Raw genomic sequence first — 16,567 nt, 5'->3', positions numbered from 1 at the left:
TGCATATTGGCAATGCAGCCATCGTCTTTGAATGTATATTACACCCTACACTTATAGTTAAATATGTAAAGAAATGGAAAAAGCCAGTTTGGTTTCTGTCTCTCAAGGCCCCCCTCCACTTGTATAAAATACCAAAATATTCAGCCATTATAGACTGTACAATATTAATTGACATGGAGAAAGCCAGTTTGGTTTCTGTCTCTCTAGGCCCCCCTCCACTTGTATAAAATACTAAAAAATTCAGCCATTATAGACTGTACAATATTAATTGACATGGAGAAAGACAGTTTGGGGTCACTCTGTCTCTCTAGGCCCCCCTCCACTTGTATAAAATACCAAAAAATTCAGCCATTATAGACTGTACAATATTAATTGACATGGAGAAAGCCAGTTTGGTTTCTGTCTCTCTAGGCCCCCCTCCACTTGTATAAAATACTAAAAAATTCAGCCATTATAGACTGTACAATATTAATTGACATGGAGAAAGACAGTTTGGGGTCACTCTGTCTCTCTAGGCCCCCCTCCACTTGTATAAAATACCAAAAAATTCAGCCATTATAGACTGTACAATATTAATTGACATGGAGAAAGCCAGTTTGGTTTCTGTCTCTCTAGGCCCCCCTCCACTTGTATAAAATACTAAAAAATTCAGCCATTATAGACTGTACAATATTATGAAAAATGGACAAAGCCAGTTTAGGGTCACTCTGTCTATGACACCCTACCCTTAAGGATAAATTGCCCTAACAGCAGCCTTTCAAGATGGTATGTGATATGGAAATGCCACAAGTCCCTTTCCTCTTTGGGGGTAGATTGCACCCTACACTTACATAGAAAGTTTTAAAAAGATGTTATCGGCATCATCTTCAGCTTCATCCTCACCCTCATCAGTGTGTACGTCATCATCACAGACTATCAATTCATCGCCGCTTGAATCCGCCATTAGAGAACAGTCAGTGCTTGGATGTCTTGGATGGTGAAGGCCTTCCTCGTGGAAGATGTAGTTCATTTTTATAAACATCATTTTCTCCACATTTTTGGGAAGTAACCTTCTACGGCGATCACTGACTAAGTTCCCTGCTGTGCTGAACACTCGTTCAGAGTACACACTGGAGGGTGGGCAGCTTAGGTATTGCAAAGCAAGTTTGTACATGGGTTTCCAAATGGCCTGCTTTTCTTCCCAGTAAGGAAAGGGACTGTCTGACATTTCCATATCAACTACCTCTTGAAAGTAATCCTCCACCATCCTTTGCATGTTTATACTCATATTGGATGGAGTTATGGGCAAAGTGACACATTTTTTTGAAAAATCCTTCAAACCAGCCCAGATGTTAAATTGTTCTCGTCTGCCCCCTGTGTTTTCCCTGCTTCTTTTTTGGAAATTTAATTTTTTACGAGCAACAGCTTGAGAAAGTGAAGGAGGACACGTCGTCAAGCCGAGGCCCAGTTCAGCGGCCAACTTGCTGAGCAATAGCTCCTTGCAAAAGTTCACATCTCGCTCATTTACAAGTAAAGACTCAATGTAGGTTTTAAACCTTGGATCAAGCACAGTGGCCAAAACGTACTGATCCGAGTTCAAGATCTTAATAACTCGAGGATCATTGTGAAGCGAATTAAGTACTTGATCGACAAGGCCAACATACTTTGCTGAATTGCTTGCTTTCAGCTCCTCCTTCATTTTCTCAAGCTGCTTTTCCAATAGTCTAATTAAAGGAATGACTTGGCTCAAACTAGCAGAGTCTGCACTGACCTCACATGTCACAACTTCAAATGGTTTCAGCACCTTGCACAGCACTGAAAGGATTCCCCACTGTGCAAGAGTGAAATACATCCCCCCTCCTTTCCCAATGTCATGACTTGTGCAATATGCTTGGATGGCTTTGCGCTGTTCCTCCATCCTCTGAAGCATGTACAGGGTGGAATTCCACCGAGTTACCACCTCTTGCTTAAGTTGGTGGCAGGGCAAGTTAAACTGCTCTTGGAGCTGCTGTAATCTCCTACATGCTGTGGCTGAATGCCTGAAATGGCCTGAAATTTTACGGGCCACCGAAAGCATCTCCTGCACCTCACGGTTATTTCGTAGGAAGCTCTGCACCACCAAGTTGATGGTGTGAGCAAAACAGGGAATATGTTGGAAATCACCCAGCTGTAATGCTCGCACTATATTGTTGGCGTTATCTGAAATGACATACCCTAGGGAGAGTCCGAGTGGTATAAGCCATGCATCAATCACATCTCTCAGTTTGCGTAACAAATTGTCAGCCGTATGCCTGTTAGTGAAGCCGGTGATACAAAGAGTGGCCTGCCTGTGACAAATGTTACGTAGTGGTGTACATGCTGCTGCTGTTCCTGCTGGTGAAGGTGAATGACCAACCCAGTGGGCTGTCACAGTCATATAGTCTTTGGTTTGGCCACTTCCACTTGTCCACATATCTGTGGTTAAGTGAACAGTGGGCAGAATGGCATTTTTCAGCGCAATCTCTACATTTTTACACACTTTTTGGTATAGTTGTGGAATAGCTTTACGGGAGAAATGGTGTCGCGATGGAATTCTGTAACGCGGACACAAAACCTCAATTAACTGTGAAAAACCAGCTGCGTTTATTGTGGAGATTGGACGCAGATCTAACACTAACATTGCAGCCATGGCGTCTGTGATTCGCTTGGCGACTGGGTGACTGCTGTCATATTTGCTTCCCCTCGCAAATGATTGTTTCACAGTTAATTGCTGAAATGTAGGACTGCTCATTTTATTCACCTGCCTCTGGGATGACGATTCACCCCCAGCAGCAGCAACAGCAGCAGCAGGACTAACGCTTTCTTCAGAGGAATCAATAATAGTGCCGGAGTCATCCAGCCTTAAGTGGGATGCCGGGCTAACTCCGAGCGCTACTGAGGATATTGATGAGGATGGTGTGGTGGGTGTATTTTGTAGCCGTCGGTATGTCGGTGAGCGGAGGGTCTTAGCTGATGAGGGAGTGCTTGTATTCTTTTGGGAAGAACTTTCAGCTTTTCCCAACACTTTGCCATGAACTCTCGTTAAATGGCGTAACATAGACGAGGTTCCAAGATGGTTAAGGTCCCTCCCTCGACTGACTGTGGCTTCACATACACTACAAATGGCTATACAATTGTTGTCTGGATTTGGGTAGAAATAATTCCACACATAAGAAGTGGATTTTTTTGTTTTATGCCCAGGCATGACAATGGCCTTTTTCTTGTCACGTGCCAGAACTGCTGCCACTGGTGCAGGACTTACACAAACAACCTCATCCTCATCAACATCCTCATTAGCGCCCTCGTCGCCTACACAAATCTCCCCCTCATCCTCTTCTAATTCCAAAGTGGCATCCTCAATTTGGGTATCACCGGCTACACTCGGGCTATTAAGGCACACATCAGCAGAATGCTCACGATTAGACATCCCACTGTTGGATGGACTCTCCACAGGGATTGTTGTCATTTGTGAATCAGAGCAAATATTCTCCTGTAATGCCTCACTGGTATCTTGCAGCTCAGCTTTGACGCGTAACAGTAGTTGTGCACCAATTGTAGCCTGGGTAACTTTTTGGGATCTGCCACTAATAGCCAAAGGTGAAGGCCTCATTCTCTCTTTGCCACTGCGTGTGTAGAATGGCATGCTTGCAATTTTTTTTTTATCGTCACTTAACTTTTGCTCAGTTACACTTCTTTTTCGCTTCAATACAGTAAATTTTTTTTTGGTTTTTGTTTTTTGCACTAATTTGAAAACACTCTGTTGTTTGACATCGCCTTGGCCAGATGACGTACTGGGAACACTAACATCAGGACTGGTGACAGAACCTGGTTGCTCATTTAGATCATATGTGGACTGCTTTGAATCCATTCTGAGCGCAAACCACTGGGGAGTGCTAAAAATTATTGAGTAGATACTGCTGACAGATATGACTTTTGACAGCCAGAAATATTAATGCACAATTAGGGAGGACACCCCAAAAACACTGAGGAGTGCTAAAAATTATTGAGTAGATACTGCTGACAGATATGACTTTTGACAGCCAGAAATATTAATGCACAATTAGGGAGGACACCCCAAAAACACTGAGGAGTGCTAAAAATTATTGAGTAGATACTGCTGACAGATATGACTTTTGACAGCCAGAAATATTAATGCACAATTAGGGAGGACACCCCAAAAACACTGAGGAGTGCTAAAAATTATTGAGTAGATACTGCTGACAGATATGACTTTTGACAGCCAGAAATATTAATGCACAATTAGGGAGGACACCCCAAAAACACTGAGGAGTGCTAAAAATTATTGAGTAGATACTGCTGACAGATATGACTTTTGACAGCCAGAAATATTAATGCACAATTAGGGAGGACACCCCAAAAACACTGAGGAGTGCTAAAAATTATTGAGTAGATACTGCTGACAGATATGACTTTTGACAGCCAGAAATATTAATGCACAATTAGGGAGGACACCCCAAAAACACTGAGGAGTGCTAAAAATTATTGAGTAGATACTGCTGACAGATATGACTTTTGACAGCCAGAAATATTAATGCACAATTAGGGAGGACACCCCAAAAACACTGAGGAGTGCTAAAAATTATTGAGTAGATACTGCTGACAGATATGACTTTTGACAGCCAGAAATATTAATGCACAATTAGGGAGGACACCCCAAAAACACTGAGGAGTGCTAAAAATTATTGAGTAGATACTGCTGACAGATATGACTTTTGACAGCCAGAAATATTAATGCACAATTAGGGAGGACACCCCAAAAACACTGAGGAGTGCTAAAAATTATTGAGTAGATACTGCTGACAGATATGACTTTTGACAGCCAGAAATATTAATGCACAATTAGGGAGGACACCCCAAAAACACTGAGGAGTGCTAAAAATTATTGAGTAGATACTGCTGACAGATATGACTTTTGACAGCCAGAAATATTAATGCACAATTAGGGAGGACACCCCAAAAACACTGAGGAGTGCTAAAAATGATTGAGTAGATACTGCTGACAGATATGACTTTTGACAGCCAGAAATATTAATGCACAATTAGGGAGGACACCCCAAAAACACTGAGGAGTGCTAAAAATTATTGAGTAGATACTGCTGACAGATATGACTTTTGACAGCCAGAAATATTAATGCACAATTAGGGAGGACACCCCAAAAACACTGAGGAGTGCTAAAAATTATTGAGTAGATACTGCTGACAGATATGACTTTTGACAGCCAGAAATATTAATGCACAATTAGGGAGGACACCCCAAAAACACTGAGGAGTGCTAAAAATTATTGAGTAGATACTGCTGACAGATATGACTTTTGACAGCCAGAAATATTAATGCACAATTAGGGAGGACACCCCAAAAACACTGAGGTGTGCTACAAATTATTTAGTAGATACTGCTGACAGATATGACTTTTGACAGCCAGAAATATTAATGCACAATTATGGGGGACACCCCAAAAGCGCTGGGGAGTGCCAAATATGAAGAAAAAATAATAAACCTCTATCCTCCTCTCTGCACTAGCGATTTTGGTTAGAGCAATTGCAAGAACAATATGGTATTCTCTGTCCCTGCTCTAATTAGCCTATGACTACACCCTGCTCTCTCCCTCTGTCAAATGGCGATGGATTGCTGTGGAGGCGTGTATTTATAAAGTTGAAGTATCGCGAGAACCGAGTCCCGAGATCCGACGACGTCACAATGACGTTCGGCCTCGATTTGGATTCGGAATGGGCGGGAGAGTACCGAGCTGCTCAGCTCGGTACTCGGATACCCAAAGTTCGGGTGGGTTCGGTTCTCGGAGAACCGGACCCGCCCATCTCTACTCAAAATACACACGAGACCAAACAGCCCTTTGGAAGACATATGTCAACGTAATAGCCGCCATCTATTTTAAAGCCCATGAATTTGAATGACTCGGGATGAAGGGGAGAAGCCGAAACGGAGATTTTTTATCTAATTTTTCCATCTGGGTGTCACGAAAGCCAGATAATGGGAATGGTCCTGACCTCTGCTCAAGTGATAGTCTACCTCCAGAGAGGTGCGGAGTCTAACGGAGGAGAGGTATTCACCAGGGATTCCCGCAAGGGAATATGCTCTTGACTCTGCTCTCAACCACAGGTCGTGGTACTCTAGGGGGCGCAGAGCAGGTAGTATGCGGAACCACCGAGCCACTGTAGGCAGAGAAGGAGTAGTGGTGAGGAGATGCACTGCAGGCAGCTATGGCACTGAGATCCACACAGGTGTATAATTCTGGAACTGGACCGATGATGAGCGATGCTCTGCAGTGAAGCCTCAGTTCTAGACTGTGAGGTGAGCTTAACAAAAAGGCAGTGAAGCAATGTGCTGCATAGCAATAGCTGGAAGCGATGAGCTGCACAGGTAAAGCTGAGTAGTGGTTAGCTGCACAGGTATAGTTGGAAGCGATGAGCTGCACCGGTAACGCTGTGTAGTGGTAAGCTGCACATGTATAGCTAGAAGCAATAAGCTGCACAGGTATAGCTGGAAGCGCTGCGCTGCACCGGTAACGCTGTGTAGTAGTGAGCTGCAAAGGTATAGTGTCACGGGCACTAGGAGTCTTTGCCCAGGATATCACCAGATGTAGTCTTACCAGAGTAGTGTATGCACACAGTGGTCTTCTGGTAGCAGGGTGACTAGCGCAACAGGAGAATCAGCAGATGGTGAGAGGATGCTAGAGGAAAGTCTATGACTAGCAGCAACAGGTTATGAGTTAAACAATATGAACACGAGGATCTTGATGGACGTGAAGACGTGAGGAAAGTCAGTGGTCTGCGTACAGCAAGTTGTACCACTGCTATAGTGAGAGGAATGTCCAGGGATAGATAGGAGGTAGTGAAGTCAGTGGTCTGCGTACAGCAAGTTGTACCACTGCTTGTACTGATGGGACAGGTTCCAGGTGACAGTAGGTAACGGGGAAGTCAGTGGTCTGCGTATAGCAAGTTGTACCACTGCTTATAGTGAGGAAACTTGTAACTGGTGCCAATAGGAAACAGGGAGTCAGTGGTCTGCGTTCAGCAAGTTGTACCACTGCATATATAGGTGAGGATAGGCACTAGGGTAGATGAATGGAGCATCAAAGGTAACACGGAGAGCACAAGGAACTTGATTCCAATGGTATATATAATACAATAGCAAATGACTAGCGCTGTTTAGAGATACAAAGTCACTACTGAGATCCAGGACATATGAGACAAAGTCAATAGCATCTATAACTTCGTGAGATAGAGGACTCTGTAGATGAGCAGAACACAGTCCAAGCGGATATGCAATAAACTGGTAAAGTCAATAAAAGATAAGCATACCGCGGTTCAGTTGAGCAGGCTGTCACGAGAGAAACACAGGGATAGCTGAGCGGCTGAACGCCGACACGAGTAGAGACCACAGGAGAGTGGTAGCGATAATCCGTGTCTGTGAAGCACACAGACAGAGAACATCACACGAGAGGAGCAGTGATGATTCTTGCGGAGGTCAGCAGGAATAGTAGACACGATGAAACACAGGAGAGTTGAAGCGGTCTGGGAACCAGCAATGCAGTAGTCAGGAATAAGCTAGGACTGAAGACAGGATGAACACAGGAGAGTTGAAGCAGTCTGGAAACCGGTAGTGCAGTAGCGAGGAATCAGCTAGGAATGAAGACACGAGGAAACACAGGAACACCTTCAGAGACTCACAGGGAATCAGACTCCAAGATCAGGCAACGAGGTATTGACCACAGGTGCTTTAAATAGGGAGTGTTGCCTGATCAGCCAATTAACTAAAAGCAACAGGTCTGAAGAGTTCATAGAGGCTGCGCATGCGCAGACCATCAGAATGGCTGGCGGCCACGGTTCCTAACAACGGGAGAAGAGGCACTCACAGTCCGGTGAGTGACATATAGCTGGAAGTGATGATATGCACAGGTAACGCTGAGTAGTGGTAAGCAGCACTAGCCACGATTACAGGAACTACAGAGTAGCTGAACAGGAGTCAGAGGAGTTGCTTCCAATCAGGTAGGGAGATCTGATGATCTTACACCCATTACACAGAGGAGGGTCCTAATAAAGGGAACTAGCTGCAGATGATCCAATAACTGCTGAGCAGAGGTTTGAAGGTTCCCTGGGTAGCACCTGTGCAGTACAATAGGAAAGATAGCGCCTGATGGGAGCGGAACGCCAATCTGACCAGCCGACAGCGCTATCCAAGGGAAACCAAGGAACACAATAAACCACACGGAATGAAACTGGTGTGATGCTTGATACTGGGCCCCATTCACAAATTCCCTTACTAGTGCCAACGCATCCTCAAACGATTGATATGTCACTGAACAGACCTGATCTATAGCGTAATTTACCAATTTTCCCGTGGGGTGTGATAAGTGTTGAATCAAGCGATATTTGCCGACTGTTATCTTAGGGACAATACGGACCGGGAAATGACCAAATTGGGTATGGGTGGAGATGCAAATGGTCCCACCATGCGTCCTAGGCCTAAATACTTCTGGACCTATTCCATCAGGATGCCCTGATATAAATGTGCAGACCGAAAGATATTCCCGGTAACTGCCACCGCCCCACTATTGATGGGAAGGCGGAAACCGACTCAAAAACTCTTGTGAAGGAAGGAGACCCTAGACGCATCGGGGTAAAGGGATAGCCACTTGAACAGGGTTATTAATATAATGGGGATTTTGCCTTATTCAGCACCTCCTGCCCGGACGACCTCTACTGTGGGACGCACTATTTTGTGTGCATTCTCAAACAGGATGTGCTCAACGACAGTTCGAACAGGTGTGTCTGTATTTGCATGAATCCCCTCTACTGCAAGAGTAGTTATTGAAGGTAAAACATCTATTTTTTGACCACTGGGGAACACTTTGTCTCCCCATTGTAGGAAACCTTGTTGACGGGAGTCTATAGCCTGAGTTTATTTGAGCCCGATTAAACTTCATCCAGATTTCCACATTCTTAGAAGCTAAAGGGATAGAAGGGTGGCTGTGAACTTTTTCCCTTTGCTTATCATACTTACGCCAGATCCCTGGACGATCATACATATACATCTTATTTATCATGTGCAAGTATTTCCACACATCTTTGATGGCGCTAGCTCTCGTTTCTAGGTAATACGCCGAGAACATACAGTACCCTGTCAACCAATTCGAAAAATTTCTATACACTTCCTCACCAACCACACCTTTTGCGCATGCCTGTTCTAAATCCTTTTTAGCTTCCACAGTGAGATCAAACATATCTACATAGAGACCCCATTTAATTTTATCCCTGACACAAGGTCGTATACTGATCAGCAGGGCCGTGTTCTCGCATTTCACCAACGGCCCCCCTGAGGGCCCATGACGAGAATGCCCTATCATGATAGGGCATTCTCGTCATGGGCCCTCAGGGGGGCCGTTTTGAACACCCATTTTGGGGGTGGAAAGGATAAAAGAAGGACCATGGTCCTTCTTTTATCCTTTCCACTCCCAAAATGGGTGTTCAAAATTTTAATTAATTTGCAGTAACCTTGATCTGTTGAATCTGATGATTCATTGCTAGTCGTGGAAATAGGAGGGCTAGAAGTGTGTGTGATGTGACTGCTGGAAACATCACACTCACCAGCCATGTCTAAAACTACTTGTTTGACCGTACCCTGGACGGGATCCACTGCGGATGGTTGAGCCGGCTCACTAGGTTGATACGTCGCCACCTTGTCACCCTCACTTGTCAGATATTGTTGCTGCAACAGCGACCCGAGAGGTACCTGTGATACTGGATGAAAAGAGCTATTAGTATTTGTAATGGGTACAACTTGGGAGCCAGTATTGGGCAGTATGTCATAGGGGAACTATGCATTAGAGGGCATCACCAAAAGATGGGGTAAAAAAACAGTTACGGGATGACAACTATTGTCCCCAATGAATTGAGACTGAGGAGGGAAAAACTGCGATCCCCTACTAGGATACGCAGGCAGAATGGGCAAAATGGGTCTCGGGTATGCAGGCTCCATACCCATCCCCTCTAATGCTGGATGGGGGGTGGGCATGCTGCTGTGAAAAGACAGGTGCAGCTGGGTCAGACATATAGCCTGTCACTCCCACGGGGGGAATTAAAAGCTGTATGCCCCGACTGAGGCTGAGAGGAGGGGGAGGGGGAGCTGAAAGCTACCCTATTGTTAACGCCTGTGTAAAATAAATGAGAAGCATGGGGAGAGGATCTACAATGATGAGTCACGTGACTTCCGGCCGGAGCGGCCTCGAGGAGGAACTTGTGCTGGAGTTTCGGGGTGGGGGTTGTGTGGGAGAACCGGGGTGGCGTGGCTGGAGGAAGGGAGCTCCAGGAGATAGGGGGGGGCTGAATTGCTAGCCTGTACAGCATCTGATAGGCGGGCCGGAATGGACCGGATCCTCTTCGGGCGGGGCATGGCTGCCTGGGTATGAAATCAAGGAGAAAGGGGGAACATAAAAATAGGGGGGGATAAGAGGGAGCAGGAGGAGAAGGAAGGAAAAGGGGAAAGAAGATATGTAGGGTGAAGATTAAAAGAAAAGAATTGGAAATTAGATAAAAAAAATTATGTAGGAAGGGGGAGGAAAAGCTAGGAAATCAGGAGATATCAAACGATAAACCATTGATAAAGAATAAAGGAAAGACACAGAATTCTAGAAAACAAAGCCTGTTATGCAGCAGCCAGGTATCTGGATCCTTGGAAAAGAGGAAGTTGCACTAGTCACACACTCCCACTGGATCCCATTGGCTGTTCACTCTAAAGATTTAACCCTGAAGAGGTAAGTACATGCTGGGCACAAACCCATGATTTTAAATGTGTTTGGCTTAATGGCCTCTCTTCACCTTCGGTGAAGTCTCTCAATGTTGAAATTCATTGACGGTTTTCAGACACATTTCGACCATGACCAGACTATTTCAAGGAATGAATGATCAGTGTGCTTGGTGTAATTTATTATCAATGGGTGTTAGGGCTCACGGTGATCAGGATAAACTTTTAGAACTTATGGTATAAAGGTCTTCAGCTATAGCAGCCGCATTTCCTGTGGAGCTTTATGCCCTCAAAGGTACTGAGATGCCCCCACCTCTAGCGTAGTAAAATATTATCCTTGGCGGCCATAACGCAGCTGGATATAGGAGGCAGTAGACTGGATGATAGTGGGTAATCAGATGCAAGCCAAGGTCAGAGATCCGTAGCAAAAGCGTGGTCAGGTAGAGGCTAAAGATCACGGTTGACAGCGAGCAGGAATATCAAAAATACTAGCAGCGGTCAGGGCAATCTGAATTCAAGCAGAATCCAAAAAATAAGCAAGGGGTCAAAACAGGTAACAGTCAGCAAAGTATCCGCAGCACACACAAACACAGCAGCAGATCAGCAAACCTCAGAGAGACACTATAACCTTCAGAGAGGCAAATCCATCCCTATCTTAAATACCAGAACTGCCCAACCAGGTAACAGGGGCACTACCCCCGTATTTATGCCCCCAAAGAATACTTAATTAATTAATCTAATTTACACATGCACCTGGCTTTTACCTAAGTCTGGGATGCAGTGCTGACTGCAGAACATCCTGGTCGTTGCCTAGGTGACTGCCAGAATGGAAGGGAAAGCCGGGACGCAGCCGGAGAGCAGAGAGAGTCGAGTGGCCTGGACACCACTGCGACTCGTGCCATTGGGTTAGTTGTGTTCGGTCGCACATGTGTGTAATTAGGTTAGCAGGGTGCTGACTAACAACCATTCTAAATTCTGATTATTATCTGGCTGTTCCGTTCATGGGCTTAATAGTGATTAATGAAAATGGGCAGCAGGTGAAGTGGCTGTTGCATTAATAGATAATGATGCAAATTAATTTTGTTCTTTTGATTATGGTTATGATCATAATCTAAAATCGATCTTGACTGATGGGCAGTAATAGTTGCTGAATTATTTGTCATTTGAACATTGTCCTTCATTTGAATGATCAGAAGTCATCCCTTCATAGTAGTAGCGCTGTTAACATCTCACACATGTAATAAGTATCAGCATTCAGTTGAAATATTAACATGTAGATACACGTTAAGAGGTTAAATGAATATATTGGGCCTGATTGATTAAGGAAAGAAAAGCAAAAAAACAATGAGTAACTTTGAACCTTGGCAGAACCATGTTGTATTGGAGGTAAATTTAAAATGTGTGGACAGATTTATAGTTGGGGTAGGGCATGTCCTATATAAACTTTAAATGTTTATGTACAAATAACCTTTCAAGTATTTGTGTGCTACATGAAAACACAGCCAGGTTTTAACTTATGTGCAAAATAATAAACTAATTTGCACCCCTTGCATTGTAACATGGCTTAGTCCAGGAGAAAACATTGTTTTGCCTTACTTTCCTTAATGAATAAGGGCCATTAAGGTTAAATATACATATTTGGTAAACAATGAAAATAGTCCTTGCTCCTCCAATCAAAATCAATTAGTATCAATTAGTGATTCAAACAATACAATAGAAGATTCAAACAAAATAAGATTCATTGATTTCCCATATGGTCCTCAACCAGAAATGGACCTTGTACATACATAAAATCAAAAGAATTGGAGAGACAAATCTATAAGGAGCCTTTAAGGATTTTCTTAATAAACTCCAACACATTGAATGGTGGTAACATGTTCTATATTCTAATCTTGCCATATATTATTATTTTAAATGTATGTACACAAAAAAAAATGGTTTCTTAAATGGTTGATGCTTGTTTTATTATTAGGACTATTTTGTCTGTTCAAATATAATCACCATAGCCTTTTAAATCAGTGGTAGTCTTCAATTCTGAGAAACCCGATACCGCATACCCCGACATAATCACACCGATAGTGTGTTCCCCGACACACTTGTGAGACCAAAAGAAAAAGAAAAAAGCAGGTGACTGAGGGGCACTCAGAACAATGGATGAGTATATCTATTTAAATAAAATTCAATTTTATTGATATGCATTAAAATTTATTAGATAATTCATCCTATACCCAAAAGCTGGCGAAATATTAAAACCAAAACCAAAACCAAAAATGGATAAAATTGCAGATCCACTGCAAACTTAGCTCGGTGGTCCTATAATGGTTAATAGGTTCTAAATAGAAAGTATCGCTAATATGGGTTGATATATAAATGTATTGGTAACAAGGAAGATAATATATATATATATATATCTTGGCTGAGGGTTCCCTAATAGCAAATGAATCTCCTATATTGTCTCCAATGATATATTAAATCTCTAACAGAATGTCTGTGTAATTAGGAGAAACCCCTAGTGGTGACTTATAAATAGCTATCTAATGAGCTATAGGGTTAATGTGTCTCTGAGAGAGTATAGTGTATATATCTAAGTTGTTTCAAGGAGTTGCATGGACACCCTATTATAAGAATGCTGAGTGGAACAGTATGAAAATCCCTAAATACCCTCTATTTATATAAAGAGAGATCTCTCAGTCATGGGGTAGGGAAGATGGTCTCAGCATTTCCGTAACAATTATAGGTAACAAGGAAAATGGTATATAAGTTTCCTTTCTAAGGGTTTCTAATAGCAAATGAATCACCTATATTATCTCCAATGATAAATTATATCTCTAACAAGATATCTATGTAAATGAAAGAAACCTCTAGTAGTGATTTATAAATAGCTATCTAATGAGCTGTGGGGTTAATATATCTCTGAGGGAATGTGATATATAAACATAGAGTCAATGCAAGGAGTTGCGTGGACACCCTGGTATGAGAGCGCTAAATAAACCAATATAGGTCTCCCTAAATACCCTCTATTATTTGTAAAGAGAAATCCCTAAATCATTGGGTAGGGGAGATGATCTTAGCGTTTACTACAAAATTAGCATGTTTGACACACAGAGCTAAGAAACGCCAACGCGCGTTTCGCTTATCAGCTTTATCAAGGCTAACCAGAGCCTTGTTCCTATGTGTCTTAAATAATCAATGTCACGGCAGCCCCTGATGACGTGAACAAATTCAGCCAATCACGCCGCGGAGTGAGTGACTTTGATGGACATACTTGTCAGCCAATAGAAAGGATTGAGGACGATTAGGCTCTGCCTCTATATCGCCGTGATAGGATGACAGTCAAGAGGCAGGAAAGATATCATGACTGTTGAAGAAAATAACAAGTGAAGTCCAAAATAAAACATAAATAGGGAGAGGTTCCACAATAATGTTCCAGACGATCAGCTAATACTAATGGGATATATCTAACAGTAATAGTCATGTATATTTATTCATCTACAAACCTCCCCGTTATAATGGGGGATAAATTGTGATTCACATTCCTCAAAATGGAAATGTACTTATATATATGTGAATGAAGGATTATATCTCAATATAACTATTGGATCAATAAATATATAGCTATATATAGCTATGATACAGAATGAGTATAAGTATAAAGGTGTCAATGTGAAAATTAACGATGGTAAGTCATAATACTGTGTAGTGTTACTTTATATATGATGCAATGGTTATGTATATTTTACCCATATGACATCGTGTTTAATCATTATAACATAAAAATTAGACCAGTGAAAAAGGAAAAAAGAAGTTATGGTGATCCATAATGATCACATGTAAAAGGTGATAGGTAAGTATTATTAATGTATTAAGGTAGGAATGGCATAATAAGTGCTAGGAAGACCTGAAACAGGAAAATAACACTGAAAGTGACATTTAAAGACAAAAGATAGGATACGTGCAAAGATATAAAGTGTTGTAAGGGGTATAAACCAATAAAAATGTGAATAGAGAAGACCTATTCCAAATACTACCGGTCATAAATCAAATATGCACAAACTGTTAGTTATAGAAAGGCAGAATAGCTGTTGTAGTCATTCAATCCATTTGGAAACATACAGCCCATCCAAAAAAAAATTTTTAGTCTCTTTCCTCAATAATTGGGATTGTAAATCACCTCCCCTTAAATTTAAAGTAGTTTTCTCCATAGCAAAGGCTTTTATGTGTTTTGGATCACAATTGTGATGACTCATAAAGTGTTTGGCTACAGTTGTCAATTTCTTAAAATTCTTCTGGTCTTTCAAAGCATTTTTAATATTACCCATGTGTTCCAGGAGACGTTTCTTAAACGGACGACTCGTCATCCCTATGTATTTTAATCCACAGGGGCAAGTAAGACAATAGATGACTCCATGGGAGTTACGATTTAAGAATTCAGTAATATGCCAGATCTTTCCATATTTGTCTGTATATTGTTTTGTTGGGATAGTGAATTGGCAAGCCTTGCACGTACCACAATTAAAGAAACCTTTCGGTCTGTTATCTTCTCTTTTTGGGGCTTGTAAATGGCTGTGAACCAACTTATCTCTTAAATTTTTGGATCTCCTCCAACTGAAAGCAATATTCTCATCCAGCTCTTTCTTAAGATCTGCGTCAGATAGTAATATGTGCCAGTGCTTTTGAAAAATGGTTGTTAAATCTCGCCATTCTGCACAAAAAGTGCCTACCATTCTGATTGGAGCTTTGTCCTTGGTGGGATTCAGAGATGGATATATAAGAGTATGTCTATCTCTCTGGTCTGCTGAAATTTTGGCTTTCTGGATGATTTTGTTTCCATAGCCTCTCTTCTTTAGGCGATTGGTAAGTTCTGCCCATCTGGCTTGATATGTTTTAATATCTGAACAATTACGTCTCATGCGCAGAAATTCCCCTTTCGGAACACCCTTAAGAACTGGTGGAAAATGGGCACTTGAGTGATGGAGAATACTATTTGTAGATGTGGGTTTTCTAAAGATGTCAGTCTCAAGGGAACCATTTGAGTTCTTATAGATAGTAAGATCTAAAAAATTAATTGTCGTGTGATTGATTTCCGATGTTAATTTTAGGTTGAGATTGTTAATATTTAGAATTATTGTGAATTCCTCGAAGAGGTCTTTCTCCCCCTCCCACAGGATAGAAACATCATCGATATATCTCAACCATAATATGACATGTTTAGTGAAGTTCTCATATCTTTCACTAAAAACCACCTCTCTCTCCCACCAGCCTAAAAAAAGACCAGTATAAGTAGGGGCACAACATGTCCCCATAGCTGTGCCCCTCACCTGTAAATAAAATCTATCATCAAAAACAAAATAGTTTTTAGTGAGAATAAAACGTAATAGTGCCAGAAGAAAATTACTGAAATCCGTTTGTCTATCCATTTCTAAGAAATATCTGACTGCAGCCAGACCCTGATTATAATCAATATTCGTATATAACGATTCAACATCGTATGATGCTAGCCATGTATCTTCATTTGTCACAATGTCTTGAATCTTGGACAATACATCCAAAGTGTCCCTTGTATATGAGGGTAGACTGAACACAAACTTTCGTAGATATGTGTCTACATAAACACTCGCGTTCTCGGTGAGTCCTCCAATCCCAGAGACTATGGGCCTCCCTGGGGGATTACGTTCACATTTATGTATCTTTGGCAAGATGTATAATGTAGGTGTTTTTGGATTTTCGACACAAAGATACTCATAATCCTGTCTAGATATAATGCCCTCATTCAATGCCGAATTAATC

The sequence above is a fragment of the Mixophyes fleayi genome, chromosome 11, assembly GCF_038048845.1.
Source record: "Mixophyes fleayi isolate aMixFle1 chromosome 11, aMixFle1.hap1, whole genome shotgun sequence".
NCBI classification, from domain to species: Eukaryota; Metazoa; Chordata; class Amphibia; order Anura; family Limnodynastidae; genus Mixophyes; species Mixophyes fleayi.
Note: the sequence above shows the minus strand (reverse complement) of the source record.